We start from the raw sequence: 5,000 nt of genomic DNA, 5'->3' as shown, positions 1-5,000 counted from the left end.
CTGACACAGTTACATAGGAGGACACAGGGCACGGTCATCCAATACAGACAGACACAGACGACGCCTGCTCCAGACACAACAGCCACCGGACTACCTAGACAAAGTGAAGCGTGTGGAGGGGGAAGTAATACTCCAGTCCTGCCATAGTATTCCATTCTCTTATGCAGGTGATTTCACTAATAAGCTGACCCAAAGTATACCAGGCTAAAAGGGGGAGCTAATTGGTTGATAAATTGGTTTGATGAATTGACTTACGTATGAATAGTGAATAAATATGTACTGTACCATGGCAAGAGTTTTGGTTTCTGAAGCAGGGATGTCCGCTATTTGATAGATACTTCTCTCTATCCGGACACATGTCAGTTTTCTTCCAATATTCCAATAATACTGTTCTGTGGTGTCTGTTCCCGCTATGTTATGGTTCAGAGAGAGGTTGGGGAAGAGGCTGAGACATTTCGGAAGTCCCTGCTGTCCTGATAAGTGTTGTGTATTTCAGTGTTTGTTGTCTACCACACGGTGCTTTAGGAAGGAGGCACATTTGTTGTTGTCTGGGACCTCGACTACAACACACACACACACACACACACACACACACACACACACACACACACACACACACACACACACACACACACACACACACACACACACACACACACACACACACACACACAAATTGTGTATTTTACTCAGTCAAATGTTTTTGATCCTTTATTGGCGGGCCAAAGGCTGTTTGTCTTTTGATGCCATTTTTGTCAGCGCTTCCGAAAATATTTTTCTGATTCATCTCCGCATCTCTGGGGTGACAAAGTGCACAGTCGCATGATGATGCTGATGCTAGTTCCGTTGCAAATAACTTACAGCCTGATGTGTCCGTCCCGGGTTCAGAAAGCAAAAACCTGCCACAAGTGTGATTCAGTCAGCTCTGATTAATCGGCTGATTGTCATGGCTACTTGAGACAGATGGAGCTGCTGACAGCGTTGTCCAGACCCGGGACAGTATCCTCTGTAAGCCCACCCCCCCACCACCCCCACCCAATACATACGGTGTAATATAGACCCATTCTGAGCTCGCTCTCTCTCTCTCTCCCAGGGCCCGGGACAACTTACCCTTTCGTCCTTTGACCTGTCGGCTTCCCTGAAAACAGGTTGACCTGTTGCATGTTCTCAATAAGGGAACCTGTGGCAGGATTTTTACTGTAGTTCTGAACCCGTTTTTGACACCACCTTCTGCTCACAGTAAAGCGGTTCAATATGTCAGTCTAACATGCAATGTTTGTACTTAAGAACCACCCCACCCCACCGCAGCTCTGTCTGTTCGAGGGAGTCGCTCGTAACTTTGTGGCAAAGTGGTTCCGTACAACATGGCCATTATAACACTCTTTGATGTCAGTCCGCTTACAACATGCACTCAGTCAGTCTGGAACCCTTCAATACCATCCACCACCACCCGCCCCTATGTCTGTCCAGACAGATGGAACAACTAGTGTGTATTTTGTATCGATGGTGCTGACTTTGTCAAACAAGTATTTTTTTGTTAATGGATGGCCAGACTGGCTGTGCTGTGAAATCACTGGAGGTCCTTAAAAGACAGCCATTGCTTATTTCAATTTCTTCTATTTTAGGGAAGTACTATTATTAACAAGCCTGGGTACCATTGTTGTAATCATAATACTTGCTATGTGTAAATATAGAATGACAGCGTACCTTCTGAAGGATTTTTGAACTCACAGTTTCAGTCATATTGCACAAGTATGTTGAGCATGAAAAAATACGAATTAAAACAAAGTTCAAACGTGGATGTAAAGTTTTCTTTGACTAATGAGATTTCTTTAACCACACGCACACTCACACCTATGCGCGCACGCGCACACACGCATTAGGCCTGCGCGGAGGCTATGTATGGAATGAAATGTGATTCTATTCTATTCTCATCATTGCCCAGGTTCTAATTCTGCAATGTGTGGAAATAGCATCACGTTGTCACCAAGACAAATGACTCCATGACAGCTTCTATGGGTGTTTTGATGCAGGGAACTTTGTTGCGCTATTTAAGCCATAATTTTTGGATTGTCAAGGCAGGGTGCAGCAAGTGCGCAGCGGCTAAATATATCCACCAGGGGAAAACTGATCTGTAAATATCGGGGGAATCACCTTGCATTGCACAGAGGAGACTAGGATAGTTCATACTAGGGGGTGGGATATCCACCACATATATTTTGCATTTTTATTAAATAAATAAGCAAACAAAAAAATAGGCTATAGGCCTAGCCTATATTTTAGTGTGCCAACTGAAAAAGAAAGCACGTTTATTTATGTCAGGTTTCGAATGCTATTGAGGACATATAACATATATGTCATTGAGAAAGCTTTCATGATATGGTCATAACTTCGAGGAAATATGAGAAATAATAATAATAATTAAAAAAAAATGATGCAGTAACTGAGGGATATGACGTCAGAGCGGCGCGCCTCCCCCGGTCATTTGTCGACACAGGCTGCTGCTTGGAGAAAAAAATAGAAAAACTGGGGAAGGGAGAACCTAATTTTTTCTTCTGCTCTTTTAATTTGTTGCCCGAGTTGGAGTAGACCTCGTCCAGGTAACGTAACATTCGTGTTTTCTGGATATTGTGATCGCTTTGAGTTTGATGGGCAATTGGTGACACGGCACTTTACTTTGCATCAGTTTTCACAGACGTTGAGGTACTCGCCAGTCCTAGACTCTGTTCGGTGGTTACTGAACTGCTCTGATCTGACACTGCGGTTCAGAGCATTTCACCTGGGACCTCAGATTTTATAACGTTCCCAGAAGTATCAATTGATCGACGTTGTCAACTATATAGAGGTCTCTGCGAAATTCAGCGTTAAACTACTTACGTGAATGAATAGCTGATTGTTTGAAGTAAGTTTGTTGGTCCCCAGCTGGTTTTAATCTTTGCTAGCCCAGGCTGTGTTAGCTTATTAACGCCTGTGTGACATCTTGGGGCATAGGGTGTTTTTCCACTGGCAATACGCGCACTAAACCAAAGGTTTGTTGTCAAATGTGTTGTCTGTTCCACTGTGTAAATACCATAGGACTGAATGTGGCTTTAGATAACCGCTAGCGAGCTACCATAGCCTGCCTGGCTGCAGTTTGTTCTTTTGCAACCCTAGAACTAAACCAAGTAAACGTAAGTCAGCCTGGTTTGCATGGTGAGCCGAAGAGACTGTGTTCAGAGAAAGCGTCTTGGTTGACCAAGCAAAAAGGCATATTTCCAAATGTTCAGACTTAACAACGGGACAAAACGTGTTTCGGATTAGACGGGACGATTGTCTCATTGGCAGTTTATGCGGAAAATGCAAGAAAGACAGAAGCGCTTTGACAGAGGAAGGGCGGGGTGTGGTTCTTCCATGTAGGTAAACTTATCTAAACTATCCACATGTATCCGCTCCTCATAAGTTATACGACCCAACGAAGCCATTTCACTATACAGTCATGACTATGCCAATGCCGTTTTTCTGGTGGAAGTCATCTAACACCGGTAGTTTAACCCTTTTTGTAAAACTTTTTCGGGCAATAAGTTAACATTGTGCGAGTGCAGTTGACTGCAATTCTTTGTGTGTATCTGACACATAAAACACGCTGACCTGTGAAAAATGCTTGTTCAATTGCCCGTTAAGTCTTTCCAAATACCAAGTCCAGGGAGGGACTGTTCAAATCTAATATCACAATCAAATCTAATATCACAAACCTGTGATAAGGTGGTCATATAGTTTAAGGCTGAACATTGATAGCTTGGAAGTTCGCGCGCGTGTGTGTGTGTGTGTGTGTGTGTGTGTGTGTGTGTGTGTGTGTGTGTGTGTGTGTGTGTGTGTGTGTGTGTGTGTGTGTGTGTGTGTGTGTGTGTGTGTGTGTGTGTGTGTGTGTGTGTGTGTGTGAGAGAGAGAGAGAGAGAGAGAGAACGCTTATGTGGGGTAGAGTGGAGATAGTCTTGATCAGTGTGGTCAAGCCAAGAGTGAACAGGTGTTGGAACTTGACAGAGTACACTGAGAGAGAGAGAACAAGAGAGAAGGGAGTTCAGTGAGCTGTTTCTGGTTCCTGCTTTTGTTGGCAAGGGAGCGCTGGGCCCATGTGCTCTGGGCTAGTCAGCGAACCACAAGCGAGCGGACTGGGGAGATCCACAGGAAGCGGTGCGGAGACGCAACACTCGCTTTTCCCTTCCCTTCCCTTCCCGCATGGAACACCCCAGCTTCCCCTCAGTGGTGGAACAATTATGCACCGGGCCCCAGGGCAAGACGCTTATGGCCACCCCTTATGGCCTGCCAAGGTCACAGGACCCCTACACCAATGTGGCAGGGCCCTTGGCCCAGGGGCAAATGCCCTGCTAGCCTTCCCTATAGCTCTGTCCCTGCTTTCCCCCCCATTACACTGGCCACCGGGATGGGTAGGGACAGGGTCTCTCTCTCTCTCTCTCTCTCTCTCTCTCTCTCTCTCTCTCTCTCTCTCTCTCTCTCTCTCTCTCTCTCTCTCTCTCTCTCTCTCTCTCTCTCTCTCTCTCTCCTCTTAGTCTCTCTCTCTCTCTCCTCTTAGTCTCTCTCTCTCTCTCCTCTTAGTCTCTCTCTCTCTCTCCTTAGTCTCTCTCTCTCTCTCAGTTCTTCTTCTTCTTCTTCTTCTTCCCCCCTCTCTCTCTCTCCCTCTCCCTCTCTGTCTCTCCACCCTCTTGACATCATCGTCGGGTTCTCCAGAGGCACTGTGTGATGCCATTGTTTAGTTTGTTCATTTGTCAGGCAGGAGGTTACCAGAGGTCCTACTCGCACTCATACTCACTGCATGGAGTAGCATTTGGAGATCTCTAATCACAGATACCTACAGCTGTTGCAGTGCAGATGGATATGAAACACGTGTTAGCGGTTACAGCATGCAGTCTCTACATACTTAGATGTGACCCCCAGTAGTAATGGGTCTCTTTCTCTCCTCTCTCTCTTTACCTCTCTCTGTGTCTACATCTCTCTCTCTCTCT

The 5,000-nt window shown here is 45.6% G+C and overlaps 2 protein-coding genes across 7 annotated transcripts in view; both read left to right on the top strand.

Annotated features, from left to right (window-relative positions):
- The window catches only part of ttll1 (tubulin tyrosine ligase-like family, member 1), a 15,285-nt gene extending 14,996 nt beyond the window's left edge, over positions 1-289 (top strand). For both annotated transcript variants that reach the window (XM_063217868.1, XM_063217869.1), the window contains one exon: positions 1-289. This exon is cut by the window's left edge and continues 1,113 nt beyond it. The gene's annotated coding sequence lies outside the window, so the exon portion shown is untranslated.
- Positions 290-2,463: 2,174 nt separating this feature from the next.
- The window catches only part of pacsin2 (protein kinase C and casein kinase substrate in neurons 2), a 59,492-nt gene continuing 56,955 nt past the window's right edge, over positions 2,464-5,000 (top strand). For 4 of the 5 annotated variants that reach the window (XM_063216954.1, XM_063216952.1, XM_063216953.1 and 1 more), the window contains exon 1: positions 2,482-2,600. The gene's annotated coding sequence lies outside the window, so the exon portion shown is untranslated. Of the gene's footprint in view, positions 2,601-5,000 lie in introns of all 5 variants that reach the window. The other variant, XM_063216951.1, reaches the window with a different exon arrangement.

This window comes from Engraulis encrasicolus, chromosome 15 (genome assembly GCF_034702125.1).
Source record: "Engraulis encrasicolus isolate BLACKSEA-1 chromosome 15, IST_EnEncr_1.0, whole genome shotgun sequence".
Classification (NCBI taxonomy): domain Eukaryota; kingdom Metazoa; phylum Chordata; class Actinopteri; order Clupeiformes; family Engraulidae; genus Engraulis; species Engraulis encrasicolus.
The sequence above is the reverse complement of the archived record's forward strand: the minus strand, read 5'-3'. Positions and strand labels throughout refer to the sequence as shown.